At 46.6% G+C, this 18,661-nt stretch overlaps 2 long non-coding RNA genes across 2 annotated transcripts; both read left to right on the top strand.

Annotated features, from left to right (window-relative positions):
- Window positions 1-2,093: 2,093 nt before the first annotated feature.
- Window positions 2,094-13,177, top strand: LOC120614266 (uncharacterized). The gene is made up of 3 exons (XR_005655915.1): window positions 2,094-3,592; window positions 3,817-10,793; window positions 11,982-13,177. It is a non-coding gene; the product is annotated as an uncharacterized LOC120614266 (long non-coding RNA).
- Window positions 13,178-15,478: 2,301 nt separating this feature from the next.
- On the top strand, window positions 15,479-18,073 carry LOC120614267 (uncharacterized). The gene is made up of 2 exons (XR_005655916.1): window positions 15,479-15,719; window positions 17,331-18,073. It is a non-coding gene; the product is annotated as an uncharacterized LOC120614267 (long non-coding RNA).
- The last annotated feature ends 588 nt before the right edge of the window (window positions 18,074-18,661 follow it).

Below are 18,661 nucleotides of genomic sequence, written 5' to 3' on the forward strand. Positions count from 1 at the left end.
GGGCGCGGGATCGAGCTCAGCGGTGTCTGAAAATTTGGAGCATCTTTCCCGGGAGCCCTTTCCTGTAGTGTAATCCCTTCACGTCGCCTCTCTCGTTTTTCTGACCCCGCCCCAACCCTTTCTCTCCTTTTCTTGTTAGGATTGTTTTCGAAATTGTATTTTATTATTAGTTTCAAGTGTTCTCGTTCGGATTTTATGCGCCACCGCATAGACCTGGCCTTTGCACGGGGAAGTGCAGAAGCGTTATTTTCATAATCTGTGAGACCACAGGGCGATAGTTGACTTTTTTAGACTCTGAGAGAATTTTTCCCGTGAGAGCCAGGTTAGGAAACCTAGACTTAAAACCAGAGGACTTGTAGCTGTGTGTTGTAAACACTGACGTGTCTTCATTTAAATACTTTGGTTTTCTAATTCATCCTTTGTGTCTATAAGAAAGGAAATCAGTAAGCATGGGGAGAAATGACATTCCTGAATTCGTTCTGTTGTTTCATCCTCAGTCTTCCTGTTGGTATTGACAAATACTTAATTTCTTCTGGGAATAGATGAACTGTCCCTTGTGTCACTGAGAGAGTGATAAATCTGTATCAACCCACTCGCCATAATCACTGGCCTAATTTGGAGTCTACAGTTATTTTGAAACTACTCTAAAATCCAAAAGTTTCTGCACACGCACTCGTGTGTGTAAATTTTGGTGCAGAACTCGTTTGACCTGGACTAAGTGAGGTGAGCTAGAGTGGACTCTATATCCAGTTAGCATAAATATTCCCAGACCCCTACATCCCACAGGCAGGGTTCCACTCTTGTACGGCAAGCACCTGTTATCACTTCATAATTTCCCACATTCTAAATTCCAACGGACATCTGGCCCTCATAATTCCTGAGAAGATTTTGTGCATCTGTAATTTTTCTAGTTACACAGAAATGTCAAACAGAAATGGAATCATAATGTACATATTATGTACCTAGCTTGTTTTCACTTAGAATCTTGCATCTATCCCATGATGACTTTCACTGATAAGTGTATATGGTACATTTTGGATTCAAAATGTTGATTTCTAATATCTAATTCTTAGATCTTCCCGAACATCTGTGTTTTGGCTGTGATCATCTTCAACTTGTGGGATTTTTGTTTCTGTGTATAACACATTGACCAAAAGTTAATTTTGGGTTTCGAGAATATGTATGTTATGAACTTAATGGATATCTTTACATTTCCCTTTAAGTGACCGTACCAAATGTCGTCTTACTTGCATTATATGAAAAGGTATATTGCCCTCCGATGGGATGATTACTGGTGTAATCAACTAAAATTCGTTTTGAATATGCTAGGCCTTGTGTGTGTGTGTATGTGTGTGTATAATTTAACAATCTTCACTCTCTTATTTGGTGGGAATTTGAACATCAATTTATTCTATTTTCAAAGAAGTTCATGCTAGATTATTCCTGTCATGCTTTCAATATATGTTATGTAACTAAATTTTTCTGGCTTTGGATTCTGTTTAGATTTCATAGGGTCTTACTCCCTACAAACCGTAGGTGAGAGTGAGAGAGCGGCTCACTGAAATTTTAATTACATTCAACTTTTATTTTACTTAAAAAAAATTTATCGTACTTTTATTTTTCAATTACAGTTGACCTTCGATGTTAGTTTATATTAGTTTCAGCCATACAGTACGGTGGTTAAATATTTATGTAATTTACAGTGTGATCCCCCCCACTCCCCCCACGACGAGTCTAGTAGCCACCTGCCATTATGCCTGGTTATTACAATATTACTGAAGTACAATATGCTCTACTTCACATTCCCGTGACTATTTTGTAACTACCAATTTGTACTTCTTAATCCCTTCACCTTTTACACCCGGCCCCCAACCACCCTCCCATCTGGCAATCGTGCGTTTGTTCTCTGTAGCTATGAGTCTCTTTCTGTTTTATTTGTTCATTTATTTTGTTCTTCAGGTTCTACGTGTCAGCGAGATTATATGGTGTTTGTCTTTCTCTGCCTGACTTATTTCACTTAGCGTAATGCTGTCTGGGACCATCCATGTTGTCACAGATGGTAAGATTTCTTTTTTCATTTTTATGGGCTAGAACTGCATTCAACTTGTAATGTAAATGCTAATGTGGGGACAAAATCCACTAGTTACATTATCCAATTACTGTTTTATGAACCCTTTCCTCAAATATTTTTATATTCTCATGTAATCGTATTAACCAATGTTACCCCAATAACCTTAATTAAAAAATACTTTGATATTCTCACCCACCACTATGTTTTGCTTCTATCTGGGTTTTCTTCAAGGCCCCTCACAGTTGGTACCTGTGTGGTTTTGAGTTGCATATGGAAAAAACATGTTAATATGTATGAGACCCAGGTTTTGTGAGGGTCACACATGTCTGTCATGTGTCTTGCATTGTATTTGACATATATTAGGTTTCTATCCTGTATCTAGGAAGTGATACTGTGGGGTAAATATTAAAATCCTAATTTATGTCATAGAAGATGATCTTAATAAGTGGAGATACCTTCCATCCTCTGGATGGAGCCATGTCCTATAAGACAATTCTTTCAGAAGAAAACCTTATCTGTGGACTTATGCACTTGCACAAGCTTCAGGATCGAAGAGCCTAGCACATGAAGCCCATTGCTAGAGGTAGGATTCTAGGCGATGGCAACCACCATCTAGTCCAGAAAAGCATTTCCCGCCACAGCCAACTGGAGGGTCAAATATTGCAATGACTCTAGGACTACACTGAGCAAAGTGCACTTCTGCACTACCCAGTCCAGCATGCCTATTCAGTTTCATATCTGGAAACAGCCTAAGATTGTGATTATACCTCTTGCGAATATACGACCTAAATATTAAGGATACCGTAATATATTTAATAGAGAAACATGACTATGTATCACACAACAAATCACTGAAGGAGAAGGAAATTAAGTCCTTCTCCTTAAATGTTTGAAATTCAGCACCTTGAATGTTCAGAAGTTAAGTCAAATACAGGCATGTGGTTTATCAGTATGTGTGCACGATTTAAGGCTTTGTCTAGTTCCACAGATGGTTTCTTCATCTGATCCTTCAGTGGTCACCAGGTGCATTCAGTGAAGCAATAGAATAATAAAATAATAATGAGAGAGGAAGAGAGGTGGGGAGGAAGGGAGAGGCAGGGATGCAGGGAGAGAGGGGAGGAGAGGGATGGGGGGAGGGAGAGAGACGGCGATATTTCGCGGGAGTTATTGGCTCGTGATGATGGGCTAAGAAGTCCCTTGTTCTTCACTCCTTTTATTGTGATGAGAGTTCCTTGATCAGAAGCAATAATGTGTGGAATACCATAACCATGATAAAGCATTCTTTAAGGACACAGAAGATAATTGTGGAAGAGACATTGGCTGCCTAAAAGGCAAATCCATATCCAGAGTAAATGTCTATTCCAGTAAGAATAAAAAGCTGCCCCTTCTCTGAGGGTGACCATCCAGTGGTAGCTGGCTAGCTGACGGCCCTGGGGAGTGGCGCCATATGTGGAAGTCAGTGTCAGTGTCGGCTGGTGGAAGACTGAGTACTCAGCAGTGGCCTTAGCTAGGTCGACCTTGGTGAGTGGAAGCCCATATTGCTGAGTAATGCATAACCTTCATTCCTGTCACCATGGCCTCTTTGTTCATGAGTCATTGGAGGACAGGGATGGCTGAGGAAAGAGACCGACAGAACAGGTCCTTCCATCCGCTTCATTAATAAAATCCTCCTCTTCTGATATTACTCTTTGGGGAGCATTCACATGCGACACTGATTAATATCTTTGCATTTTTTGCACATTCAGTGAGACCTGTTGAGATAAGTCTTCCCCAGATTTCTTGACACCGCTGTTCCAATCATGTGCCTTCCAAGTCTCTGACCGGCCAGCCACACCATTGTCCAAGGCCCATAAATCAGTACGTCATCGCACATCTGGCCATTTCTCCTTTCGCGCAAAGCAAACAGCCAGGAGCACTGCTGGAAGTTCTGCTCACTGGAAGATTTCCCTTCACGGCTGTCATTCAGGGCCGACCTAGAGAGGGGCTGCATCGCTTCAGCTGTCCGCATGCCGGTGGTGCGTGCGTATTGTGCAGAACCATTTTAAATGAAGGCTGGGTTTTCCCTTCCTCTGTGAGTCGATGATAGGGAACTGCCAGTGAAGCCGTAGGTGCAGGCTGGGAGAAAGAAGGCAGTGTAGCAGGACTGAGGACTATGGATATCTAGAGCACGTCTTCATGAGACTTACCTGTGCCTTCAGGACCTGCTTGGGCCCGATCACGGTATACCACTTCCACTTGATGATGTAGCGCAGCTGTGAAGACCCAGTTTTACGGCTCGGTGGGTCAGATGGCTGCCCAGTTTATGATGGGCAGCTCGAGTAGAGTAGAGAGCTGGATCTGACCTGGACTTGTGGCCAAAGCCTGAGTCAGGACCTGTGGTCCAAAGCATCGGCAAAGCCACGATCGTCTGAGTCGCACTCTGCCAAGGGCGGAGAAGCAAAGAAAGAACAGATGGCTGCTTGAAATTTAGCACAGATATCTGGATGCAAACCGGCCTTCGGGAGAATATTGCTGCCAGGAAGTTTCAAGCTCCGAGAACAAGACTCCCATCCCCTCCTTAACCTTAGCCGTATACAATAAACGCGCTGAGCTTGCCTCGGCGTCACTGTATCTCCATCAGAGTGCGGTGTCCCACCTGGCCCCAGCTCTTCCTATATTATGTCTTTGTGCTTTTCTTCAACCTCCGTCGCCCCCGCTCAAGTATATCAACACTCTAGCCGTGCAGGTCGCGGCAGTAGCACGGTAACTTGGTGGCCCATGGTTAAGCGTTCGACCTCTGTCGAGGCCCGGCAGCAGGTCGAGAGCTGTCTGTCAAAAGAAGTATAGTTGTCTGAGGAGGATGGCAGGGCCTAGCTCCAAAATGCTAAGGGCCCGTGCTGCCACTTACTTACGATGATCTGTCGAAGGCTCCAAACAGCATCCCTATCTGCCACTGCCACTTTAAGCATCGTTGGATCTGCTGGATCATATGGCCCAAGTGGCAGACGAGTTTACACAGGAGGCTGAATCTTCTGCAGAACCTTCTCTTGTTCTGAAGCCCACTCAAGCGCAGCAGCTATTCTTTTCACTGAGTAAGCGGGCCAGAGTGACACAGCCCAACCGGAAGTGTGTGGCCTCCAAGATCCAGAGCCGCCCACTAGGCATTGTGCCTCTCTTCGTTCGGGATAGGAGGGGGCAGACGTAACAACGTATCCTTCACCTTAGAAGGGATATCTCAACATGTCCACAGCACCGTACCCCTAGAAATTTCACTGATAGAAGACCCCTGAATTTTTGTCAAAATTATTTCCACCCCCTGACATGCAAATGCCTCAGCAATAAGTCTAGAGCAGTCGCTACTCCTTCTTGATTAGGTTTTCCTACTGATTAGGTGTGAGGAGCATGATGTCATCAGTGTAATGGACTATTACGATGTGTTGTAGAAGAGAAAGGTGATCGGGATCTCCATGACCCCAATTATGACACAGGGCTGAAGAGTTGATCAATACCCTTGAGGTCGGACTGGGAAGGAGTATTGCTGGCCTTGTCAGCTGAAAGCGAACTACTTCCGCCGGCCTTTCCTAGCAGGTATTAAAAAAAAGGCGTTTGCCTGATCCATACTTGCAAACCAGGTACCAACAGTTAGTGTCACTTTGTTCAAGCAGTGAAACCACATGGGAACCGCAGCTGCAATTGGAGCCAGCACCTAGGTAAGCGTGTGAGAATTCACAGGCATTCTCCAGGATCCCTCGTCTTCTGCATAGGCGAAATAGAATGAAAGGCTTATGAGTTGGGAATCGCCACGTTATATCCTTTGGCCCCGGCAAAAGGCTTAAGGTCCCTTTAGAGACGTCTGAAAGAAAGGTAAACGGTATAAGTTTGGGGGTGTAACTAGAGTCCTTCCCCAAGGGGACCCGGGGTCTTGTACTCTCAGGGGGTTTTTTTGATCTGCTGAGTGGCTCAAGCCTGGGCATGGACTGAAGGGCCATGACTCTGTTTTTATGATTCATGTTAGACTTCTGTTCACTTGACCTGGAACGTCTCTGCTCATACAGATCAAGTAAGAATTTCGTAGGCTTCTAGGAACACAGCAATCAACTAGCCAGTGCCACAGTTCTGTGCGGGTCAGACCCCCCGACTGCGGTCCGGACTCTGCTGTCCATTACGATAGCCATGCCCACCTTGCCTTTGGCAGTTGAGCGCCACCACTTGGCCCCTGCCACCCTGAGATTCGGTTACTCCATTGCCTTGCGGTTTCCCAGTTGAGGGACTGCGGATCCCACTGTAGTATCTGGCCTACAGACAAGAGTGATTACAGACCTCTTTAAGGATGCCAGAGCTCACAAATGTGTGTCTCATAGCACTGGTGAAAGGGATGTTTTCCAGATTCTCCTCCTCCTCCCCTCCCCAGTGTGGGCGAGTAGGTCTGAAATGACAAGTAAACTCTAAGTTTCCAGTCTCCTCAGGCTGCATCCCTTCCTCTACATCAAGGCAGGTTTGGCATTTCTACTTTCCTCCCTGAGGGCCTTCTTTCGGTCTGGGTTTCAGCCAACCAAACAGACCGTCAGAGCCCTTTGTAACTCCCTTCATCTCAACGTGAAGCGAAGAATCTCTGTTTTGCGAGCCTCCGTCAATGAATTCGGCCTGCTCCACCTTGATGCTCCTTCCCCCAGTATCCCACACCCTTAGTATCCTCTCACGCATTTCTGTCCGTGTGAGTTAGCAGAGTCCAAAGGGTTTTTCCGCACTGTAGTACACCTCCTCGTGGTCACCCTTGGGGAGTCATCTTTAGGCTGGGGCCTGCTGGAACTGGAGTCCAGTTAACGTTCTACAAGCAAAGACGGGTGGTTGGGGTGCGTCCTGAGGGGACTCAACATTGTCTTGCAGGCCGACTGCCTCCTTGTATTTTCCACCCTCATGTGCAGGTGGAGTGAGCAGTAGAGGATCGAGCAGTAAAGAATCGAGCTTCCGCTCGCAAAGAAGGCTCCTCGGAACTTAGGGGCTCGATGTCCCCATCTTCCTGAGGGTCTTCCCACACATTCCCATCCCAATGACAGGATCCCCTTGGTTCCCAGTCAACGCCCTCCTTTAACAGCAAACACCCTGCAAGGCGGGGAGTTCTACTCAGGTTGTTATTCAGCCAGTTGCGGGATGAGATTCCATCGGTTGGCTGGAAAAAAGCCTTCATCTTTCGCAGAAACTCTTGGGTGTTCTTGTTCTTTTCCAGTCAAAGACAGCCCTTCTTCAGTAATTTCCACACGTAGAAATGAATTTGAAAATAAGTGTGACGTGTCTGTTGGGAAGGCGCTTTTGTAGCAGTGCACCCAAGAGTCTGATGACCTTGAATTGTAACTGAATTGTGAAGAAATCTGTTGTGGAATAATAAGAAATATATACATTGGCCTCTGCCCCAGGTTCCTGACACAGAGGTACCAAAACCCTGGTAATTTTCTGAATGACAGGGTGATACGAGTGTCTTCCACAGAGCTGCTAAGTACCTTGGCGTTTCCCAAGTTGTAGGAGCACCTTTTGTTCTAGGAGGTGACAATCGGTAGACTCCTGGATGAGATCTGGTCACCAAAAGGACCAAGTCCTTATTAGAAACTTGGGACCTTGAGTCCCACCCCTCACCCTCCCAGGAATGCACTGGGTCTGGAGATCAATTTAATTGTCAAGCGTGCCTATGTGGTGAAGCCAGAAACTACCAGTCTCAGGGAGCTTCTAGGCTGGTTGGTGAAGCCCTCCATCTGCTGAGGTTGGCACACCCAAAACGGCTCCCTGCCCCTTCCCGATCCCTTGCCCTACGCGTGCCTTCCATTTGGCTGTTTCTGCGTTGTATCCTTCACAGTAAACCGGTATTCGTAAAGAAAGTGCTATCCTGCATTCTGCGAGGCATCCTTGCAAACTCTTGAGGCTGAGGTTGGGTTGTGGAATCCCTGATTTATAGCCATCCACTAGGAAATATGGGACTCTGGAACTTGGGACTGGCCTCTGATGCAGGGGCGGTCTGGTACGAATGAGACTTTAATTCGTAGGGTCTGATGCGAACTCTGGGTGTACAGTGACAGAATCGAGTGGAATTACAGGACACCGGTCGATGTCTAGAAAACCAGAGGATCACTTGGTGTGGAAAATCCAGACTCGGTATCAGAAGTATTTGGAGTCGAGTAAAACAAGATGTTTTCTTTGATTCGCAAGACAGGTCTGAATGAAAGAAGCTATTGTTTTTACTGTTCTAATGTTTGCAGAACGATGTGAAGAGAAATACCTGTTATGATCGGGAAGTTTATTTACACAAAAACAGACTCCTTCATGAAGGCAGCATCAAATCTTAAGGCTGGGTGACAATTGTTGCGTCCTTTGCCTCATCTCTCAGCACAGAAACTGTGGAAGCTGTGGTGGGGGGCAGGAAAGTCCCACTTGGAACACGTTTACTATTTTCCACCTCTTGAGATAGAGCCCCAAGTGCTGTCACCAGGAATCAACCAGAGAACCAGCAGCACTGACTTTCCTGCTGGGCAAAATGCCTAGGGCCCCACGATGCTTTTAAGGGCCCAGAAAATTATTTTAACGTCTTTTGCTCACAAGAGAAAAATCAAATCCTAGGTCAAAGAAATTGTTTAATGTGTAATAATGATAGATTGTCTTGAAACCAAAACTGTCATACGACTTTTTATTTATTTTTTATTTTTTTAATTAAAAAAAAATTTTTTTTATAAAACAAGGGGCTCACGAAGACCGAGTGTGTCTAGGGCTAATAAAGGGGATAACATAGTCATGCTAAGGGTGGGGGCACTGTTCAACCTCCTGGACCGGGGGTGGGGGAACTGCTATGTTACCAGAGGCCCAGTACAGGAGGGAGCCAAGGGCTTTAGTCTGAGCCAGCCCCATTCGGAAGACATGAGCGGGAGGAGCAGGACCTTGGCTTTTGCCTGTGCCGCCCGCTTAAGCCATGGTGTTGAGGAAAGAGTGAAGATAGGGAATATGTCAACTGGAGGCACGTGAACCAAGCTGCTCCCGTCGCTAACGTAACGAAGGCTGAGGCAAAGGAAAGGCTCCTCTTTGTTTTGCTAGCCTGGGAACTTAAAATTCTGAACTTTCCAGTCCTGTATCGATGCCTGGATAGACATCTGGACATGTATCAAAACTCCAGAGAACCCGCTGATTACTCCCTTAAGGGCTCACGTCTCCAGCTCACCTGATATCCACCCGACACCCATTATGCAGACCACTGGATACGACCAGACCTCCTGGTGCCCATCTTCTGGACCACCTGGCATCTGTTGTTCTGACCGCCTGACATCCTCCTGAGCCGATCCTAGGGCTCACGATGTAGGACTGATGCTTCTCAAGAGCGTACTTTTTTTACTATCAAAACACTTCACTCTTCTTTCTTCTTTGGAACATTTCTGCCTTTTTTCTAGATGTGTTCCGAGATTGTAAATTCTAAGACCCTTGCATCAATCTTTATCCCTTATTTCTAGCAAAGCCTCCAAACACTGTCTGAGTTCAGTAGAGAATATCAAACCCAGACTCCATACCTGGCTTCGCTGCAGTTTTGACCTTCACCAGAAATGTGATCTTAATGAACCAGTCGGGAATTTTCTTGTCCACACCCATGAAGTAATCTGTGCGGTGGCCCTCTCGATGCTCCAAAGGGAAAAAGAGGCAGTCTGCGTGATAAAACTCCTGTCATTCCCACCCCCACCCCCAAAATAAGACGTCCTGGTCAAAAATAATCTTTTCTTTTCTTTTCCAAATAACTCCTCCTGCCACATTCTTTTTCCTATAAAATTCTTTCCTTCTGTGCAATCGCTGGGAGCGCCCTTCTAGGTGCTAGATGGGATAGTGCCTAATTCATGAATTGTTTAGTAATGCCAATCAGAACTCCATATTTACTTGGTTAGTTTTGTCCTTTAACGACGGAAATCATCAACTGGTGAGACGCCGTTATCTAGATTTTGAAAGTGTCCAAAATTTCACTTCCAAAGGTAGCCATTGTTTTACACAAACAAGCACACTTCGGACACATACAGGTATATGTATCATAGTTTTCCAAACCTTTCATGATGTGGACGAAGAAAACCCTCTTCTCCTTTACCCTTCTTAAGTTCTCCAGCTGGGTCCTGTAAATTAGACTGGCCAAGGCAGAGTAATGTGTCAAACTTTATGGCAGAAACCTGAACCTAGACAGGAGTCCCGGAGGGCCTGTGGGAGGAGCTCTCACGACCTGTGTCTCTGAGAAAGCCCAATGGGAAGATTTATCACAGGCCAGGAAACTACAAGTTCCTGTGTTTAATTGGCCTCCTTTTCCGCTGTTGGGAGCTGAGCTAACTTGGCGAGCTTTGAGATAAGTGGCACTAAACTATTTTAAACACTCAGTGTTTTCCAAGGAGGGAGTTGTGAGAACTTCACTGTTTTGCAGGATGAGTAATTTTGGCTGACCTTGGGTCTTGACTGCTGTTTTCTCATTGTGATGCTCTAAGTAGTGTGTTTTAAATAAACTCGGGGACACAGACACAGCTTGAATCTGTGCTCCCTCCTGCAGTTCTGTCTGTCTTCTTTCTTTTCCTCAGTCCATGCTCCCCGTTTCAGGTACCCTCAATTACTTTGTCGGCTGGCTCCGACAAAGTGGCGCCCGAACAGGGACCTGAACACGGGGGATAACAGCTAGTACGTGCCGCAGAGTAAGGCGTGCGCACGCGGAATCTGAGAGGCCTAAGAGTCCTGTAGGCGGCCAACCGTAAGTACACAGGAGTATTGTAATATAGAAACTGAAACAGAAACTTAAAGAAGTAAAAACGGGCCAAGGAAATAGTCGACTGCTTTTTGTACATATGCTTAAAAATATGCTTAGAGTAAGAGGGGCCAAAGTGGGCCAGCAACAATTAACTAAGTTTTTGCAATTTGTAGAAGTATGTCCCTGGTTTCTGGAAGAAGGGACTATAGATTTAGAAACCTTGAAAAGGGTAGGACAAAAATTGCAAGATTATTATGATGTTCATGGGCCTAGTAAGGTCCCGGTAGAAACTTTTGGGTTGTGGACCCTTGTCCGAGACTGCTTAGACCCCTGACATGAGAGGGACAAATAGCGAGAGCATGGCGCCCCAGGTCCTGAGGCCTCCCCTGAAGTGGAAGGCTCCAATAGTAAGCCTCAGGATGAGAGCAAGCCCTCGGCGCCGCCTGATGAAGGTTTAGGTGCGCACTATTCTTCCTTGTTTTTTTGGGGATGAGGAAGAAGAGGTTGAACAATTAAAACAGACATTGGCTGATTTGTCTTTGCAGATCCAAAAGCTGGCCATGGGGCCTCAGCCCTTAAAAGTGCCAATTTTTAAAGTTCCTCAGGATCCACTGAGGTCAGGGGGAAGGTTGACTCCAACTATAATTGCAGGCTTAGACCCCCCTCCTGTGAGTTTTGCCCCTGTTGGACCAACTGGCACACCCCTTTGGCTTAATCAGAAACCAATGCCTCAAACAGGGTTGCAACAAGGGCTGTAGCAGGCTGCTTCACGGCTTTTAGGGAACCTGGAAGCCAGTTCTCTGCTGGTAAAAGAGCTGGCTTATGAAAATGCAAATTCTGCCTATCAAAAAACAATCAGACCCTTTAGAAAGAAAGAAGACTTAAGTGATTATGTTAGGTTGTGTTCTGACATAGGGCCCTCATACACGAAGGGACTTGCTGTGGCTGCTGCCCTGCTGGGAAAGTCCATGCGGGGAAACGTTATCTGACTAGTCGAACAAACATGGCAAAAAGATGACGTGATGCCCTCAAAAATAAAAAAACTAAATAAAAAAGGGAGAGACCTACCCGGTTTCTCCACAAATTCTTTCTGATGCTCAAAAAACTGAATTTCTGATGCTCAAAACTAATCGACATGGCCCCGACCCGGTATTAATATGGGGACGAGGGCATGTTTGTGTTTTTCCACAGGATGCAGAAAATGCCAGGTGGTTGCCGGAGAGGTTGGTCCGTTTCGCCGCTCCACCAGACACCCGGCGAGATGACCTTAACCTTGATCTTGCTGAGCCTGGTGATGACAGCTGAGGGTGCAATTTACTGGATATACTTTCCTGACCCACCTCTGTTACATCCAACAATGTGGCAAGGACCAGATGTCATTGTGAAAGTGAACAACACATCGCTGCTGGACATGCCATCTATGAGGAAGGTGATTGGACTAATCGTTGCAGGAATACTTGCTATTGTATCTCTTATAGCTACTGCTGCCACCGCTGCGGTGGCTCTTACACAAACTGTACAAACTGCTCATTATGTCAATGATTTGTCTAGAAATGTTACTTTAGCATTAGGAACACAGAAAAATGTAGATAGAAAATTAGTACAAAAGTTAGATGCTTTGTATAAGACAGTGGAATACCTGGGTGATGAAATCCAGGGTCTAAAAATTAGATCTCAACTAGAATGTCATGTAAAATATCATTGGATCTGTGTCACATCTAGAAGATACAATGAAACCAGTCATGACTGGGATCGAGTAAAATATCATTTAAAAGGCATATGGCACAATGCTAATGTATCCTTAGATTTAATTAACCTGCATAAAGAAATACAAGGACTTAAAAATGCTAAACCTCTACAATTTGACACTGATAAATTAGCCACTGAATTTTTGGATCATCTTAAGGGCCTTGTCCCCTCATGGTCTTCCTTCTATCAGCTAGCCGCTTCTGTTTTGACTATAGGAGCCTGTGTAATTGTTGTCTTGTGCCTGCTTCCTTCTCTACTGAAATACTTCATTAGTGCTATGTGAAAACTTCAGGCCGACCTACATCATGTAAGGCTTCGATATATGGCTTGAAAGATGGACATCTCCCTCTCGCGGGGGCTGGTAGTCAAAGATGGGTAAGACTCCCTCAGAGACTGGACAACCTAAGACAGGGCGTGCGTGACAGAATGCACGTACCGATGACGGGTAAGTTCCAGATCTGGTGAGGGGATCACCTAAGACAGGCACGGTCACCTTGCGCCAGAACCAGGAGGGTTCGGGCATTTAAAAAATAAAAAAGGGGGAGATATTGGGAGCTGAGCTAACTTGGCGAGCTTTGAGATAAGTGGCACTAAACTATTTTAAACACTCAGTGTTTTCCAAGAAGGGAGTTGTGAGAACTTCATTGTTTTGCAGGATAAGTAATTTGGCTGACCTTGGGTCTTGACTGCTGTTTTCTCATTGTGATGCTCTAAGTAGTGTGTTTTAAATAAACTCGGGGACACAGACACAGCTTGAATCTGTGCTCCCTCCTGCAGTTCTGTCTGTCTTCTTTCTTTTCCTCAGTCCATGCTCCCCCTTTCAGGTACCCTCAATTACTTCGTCGGGCTGGCTCCAACATTGCACCCCATGCGCATTCTAAATTTTTCTTCTCCACTTCCCCTCCCACCATATTCTTTCTTCATCCTCCTCGATTACAGTTCCGAACCTCTTGTCATCCTCGCCTTCCTTTCCTCTCTGATCTTAGGGAAAGAGGTTGGAGTACCGGCACGTAAATGACAGTTACCTGAGTATCCCTTGGCTCGCCTAAGACAGTACTCGCAGTACATTAGGATGCAGATTCAACACCCCACCCCCAGAGGTTCTGTTCTGAGACGTTTGCATTTCTTTTGGTCTACTGGGGATGCTACTATGGCAGTCTAAACCTTGAGTAGTACTAGTGTTAAAGTTTTGGCGGTCGGAGTCCTTATTCTGTAATTCTTTTACATTTATCCCACTAATGTAAACATTTTTTTCCTTGGAATGAATTTCTCCATTATTATGATGACCAGACATAGCTTTCCCCCCTTTCAAATAGCCCGATCCTTTCTTCTAGACTTATTCTGAGTAATCTTGAGAGATGCTAAGCCAGATGTCCCACTACAGCCACACAGACAGTTGTCTGGAATCATATTCCCTTCGATCTAAGAAGCCCGTCATTGTAAAGATGCGTCATGATTTTCTATACCACCAAGAAAGGAAAGACTGGTATTAAAACTATGCTGCGATGGGAAGAAAGCACTCGTTTTGAGATATATACCTCCTTCAAAGATATGAAATTGGGAAGAGGGCCATGGTGGAATTCATACAGGCATAGCCGTGTCCACTCCTTCGGTTCCGCACCCCCCTTGGTGTCACTGGATTCTGCTTCCCTCTTGAACATAGCACAGAGCTTACCAGTAATTTTGTGAAGCAACTAATTTGGTTACATTGGTCATTTCTCAGGGTAGCAAAGGGGTCCAGAATAGCCTCCCCAGCATGTACCACCTTGGCATGTGGCTATTTTGAGCCGAAGGCAGGCAAGACCCAGCGGACCTTTAGCTCCCTAAACGAATTCAGATAAAGGTCCTACTAGCTCAAAAAAGAGAGGCATTACCAGAGATGCCTTTTTCTCTGAGTGACCCATCTCTACCGGCAGGGCAAGCATCTAATGAACCAATATGTGTTCTTATGGGCCTGCGAATCGTCCACCTCCCCTTCGAAGCGCCAGGACCCTCACCCCTCCCATAGCCCTGCATGGCATACAGGCCTAAACTGTCTGACTTGCCCTTTAAAAAGCGAACCGTTCCGTGAAGCTACGTCTACAGAAAGAAACAGCGAACACCACCGACGGGTGCAGGCCTCCGGTTTTCGCCGGAACGTGGGGAAACCCGTGCCTGTTGCTAGCCCTAAACCGGGACTTCTAGGACTGAGAGATCACACTGTCAGCGCCAACGAGGAAGGTTTGCCGCGCTGAAACCGCTTTCCCCAGAATACAGGATTTGTACCTGAGTGAAACTAAGCGAAAGCAGAACTTTCCAAATCGAAACGGACTCCACGCCAGTAGCCAGTAGCCAGTAGCCAGTAGCCTGTAGCGGTGCTGCTAGCCACAGCCTGCCAGCGTTGGGGGAGGCAGCGCGGCTGCGACCAAGAAACCGCGTGGCTCGGCGCCACCACTGGCGCGCTGCGGGGAGAACCCGCGAGCTCGGCTCTGTGCGAAACGCCGGCGGCTGCACTTCCCGGCCGCCGTGACGGGGAACGGGCCTGAGGGCGCCCGGCCCCAGGCAGCGCGGGCCCCGGAGCAAACAGCGGCGTTGTGGCCATGGGCTAATAGCTGCTTGGCGCGTCCCAGGGGGCTGCCGCCGAGAAACTCCTGACAGTGAGAATTGCGCAGAGCTAACCCCGAGAAAGACCGGAGCTACAGGGCTTAAAATAAAAGGAAATAGGAAATAAAAGCAAACTGTAGACCAGGCTTGGAAATCCCCCTAGCTGACTAACAGAAGCGAAACTTAACTGATTTCTCCTAAATGACTTTGAAAATCATGAAAAAAACTTAAGTGGTCTTCTTTAAATGGTATGAGGCAGTCCCTTTTAACCAAACCCCTGCCTTCTGGAAATCCCGGTTGGAGTAACCACGTCCTCCTTCATCTCGTGATAAGCTGCCCTGCACTGTCAGGCCTCTGAACCTCAGACTCCTTTCTAGTTATAAGTCTCCCTGTTTGCCAACGGGTTGTTTCTCTCTCCATAACATATTGCTGTCAAGGAAGGCTCTCCGAAATTTCTTTAAAGAGTTATTGTCTCCAGAAGTGGGGTGCGAAGGAGACTCCTGATGAATCCCAGAGCTGCTGAGCAACTAAGTGGTGCTGGTCCCCACCGAGCGCGTTGCACTGGCTGCTTTCCCCGGAGGATCTTGGACGTCCACGGTAAATCTCAGCTCAGAGCTCTACTCCCTTTGTGTGGGGCTCTCTGATTTTATTGAGCCATCTTTGTTGAGGCTTTTCTGGTAAGTCGCCCTATTCTGTTGAAAACGAAGGACATGCAGGATTCCCTATGTGTTGGAAGAGTTGTTGAAAAAACCGGGTCCATCATTGTTTAGGTGCCTTAGGATCTCTCAAGGCACTGATGGGCCAAAAGTGGGAACAGGATATTGTGCCTTTTGGGAAAATGGTTGAACATTTGCGTAATTTTGAATTATAGTGTTCACTATGAGGAACCCTTAATTCACATATGATAGTCCATCTTAGGTGTGCCCAAAAAAAGATGATCCAGGATTCTCTGGGAGACAAAAGAATGTGCTATTTTGATTGGTGTGTGAAAGCTTCTAAGAGATAAAATGACTCCCAAAATCCTTCTCTAAAAGAATCCTATGGTGCACAAAAAAACCCTTTAATGTTGTAAGAGATGCCTGCAGTCCTGGCAGGATGCCTGGTGCTTAGAGTAACAAAGACATCAGAGGCAGATGTGGACGGGCACACAAGGACACATTGCAGGGAGAGCGCATATACCTGCTGATTCTGAGACTTCTTGCTCTAGGGACTAGAAAAGGATACTTTAGAGGATAAGAAAAAGATACTTGAGAATAAATAGCTGAGAACACGGTGGTGGCTTTGAGGCTAGATCTGGGAATTGACTACAGCTTGTATTTACTAACCTGATAGTAACTATTAATAAATTACAAAGCCAGCATTATAGTGAAACTTAATAAAAAGCCATAGAGACAGGGGCAGGGGATGCTAGCATTACCATTCCTCCTCTCCCTTATTTATGTTAGTTAAATAACAGACTCCGACTTTTCTTCCAAACCGGCTCCACAACACTTTAATGGAAAGCTTTAGCCACCTGAGCAGGTAACCTTAGCTAACTCCCTCTCCCAGAAATCCACTTTAACGCCATCTTTTCTTTTGAGTTTTGTATTTCTCTACCTGATACTGGCTAACATTTTTTAATGAAAGCTACACTATGCCTGTCTGTGTGTTTATGTATATCTATATGTATCTATATTATGTAGGTGTTATTTTAAAAGGGCTCTCTTTATTGCCTTAAAGAAAAAGAAGCCCTTCTAAAACTAACATATATCCACCTTCAGAGATCTAGAAACTAACCCAAATGTTTCTCAAGTTCGCATGATCTGGAATGATATTTGATAACTAAAGGCTAGTTTAAGTTTTTCAGTTTCCTTAAGACAGGCATGTTTTCACAGTTGTGAACATTAAATATAACCCAAACTACGAGTTATTTTCTACCTGGCTGTCCTCTTTCAGTCATCTCCTGCTATCTCTAGCTTACAGAATTTTGTAGCCGAAAAATAACTTAAGAAGAAGGTTAGCTGTTTAATGTCTCATCCATTACTATCCATTTAAATGGCACGAGTAATTGAAATAGATATAAGGGAAAAGTTTATACTAAGTTGAATGGTGGATATTACAATGGGGTGTCTAGGTCATTTCCCAAGAAGCTAATACACTACAAGGCGAATTCAAGGCAGCGTCAAAACAAGGCTGGCAATTGTTGAGTCTCCTACTCCTTCCTCCTAGCGATCTTGCTGTCGAGAAACAGCAGGCTGGTGCTGTCATCCGAGCCTCAACTCACCAAACCCTGACTCCCAGCACACCGTGTTGCCGGGTCCAAGCAGGGCCGGAAAGGAGCAAAGAGCGGCGCGGGGCTGGAGAAACAGACGGGTCTGAGAGAACGCGTCTGTTTTAGAGGATTGAACGGCGTTGTCACTGAGAAAACGCCCTAGACTGAAAGCAAACGTTGTTCCTTGACAGCAATAGTGCCGGCTCCACGCACAAACCGAAGTGCGCACACCCGGAACGGGCTCCGCGCCCGCGGCGCTGCTGGGCATTTGAGACCCGTCCCGGGAAACCAGCGGTATGGGGACCCTGTTAGGACAGGAGAACCTAGGGGTTCTCCATTGCGAGCTTTGCCTTGCCCCGCACTGGGAAGGAGAGATGAGGGACCGGCGGTTTCGTGCCACTAGCGCTGTTGCTCGGGAAAATGACTCGCCCGGAGCAAGTAACGGCGAGGCCAGTGAGAAAGGGCTCGGCACCAGCGCGACCAGGAAACCTAGCGTTCGACCAGACGCGTGGGCTGCGCCCCGAACGCCGGCGGATGGGCGGAGAGCCGGCCGGCACCTTGAACCCATCAGAGACACACGACCCAACGCAGTCCTCCTAGCACTAAAAAGAACGATTTCAACAAGCGCAGTCAAGAGCAACTAGCCAAGCTGCCGGCGAGACACGTTCGGCTGACAAAACGATCCAGACAAACGCCGGGCGGGACGGAGATCACGGATCCATTTCAGTTTCCAGAGCTCATAGTCGAACGAGGAAACGGAAAGTAATAAGCGACCGGAACTGTAAGAAGAAACTTTAGGACAAAGAGAATCAAATATTGACAAGGGACACCGAAGGGACACTTAAACGCACTTTTATTCCTTACAGAAGAGTGTTTTCCCAGGGAAACTTCCAAAAAGGCCGCCGCTGCTCTTCTGGGGTCTGCAGTGCAAACCCTGCAGAGCGCAGAGAGCGGCTAGAGGTGTCCGGACCGCGACGAAAGCCCGGCTCTCACTCCGAGCGGTCAGCCGCGCCGCCACCGCCCTCTAGAGCTCTGAGCCGCCGCCAACGGTTGCTGTAGCAAATCCGGAGTCGTAGCGGCACACGGACCGGGCGAGCGCCCGCACGGGGTCGAGGGCGCTGCAGTCGCTCGGTTTGGAGAGGCCGACCGTGCTCTCGGAGGGGAGCTAACTCCCTGCTCTTAAAACGTGGCGGTCCTGCTGCGGGAAAAGCTGTGGACCAAAGGAACGAAGGCGGCCCCGCCGAGGCCCCACCACCTCTGTACGACATAAAAAATAACCGCACAACGC

Source organism: Pteropus medius, unplaced genomic scaffold (assembly GCF_902729225.1).
Source record: "Pteropus medius unplaced genomic scaffold, Ma_sr-lr_union100, whole genome shotgun sequence".
Lineage (NCBI taxonomy): Eukaryota > Metazoa > Chordata > Mammalia > Chiroptera > Pteropodidae > Pteropus > Pteropus medius.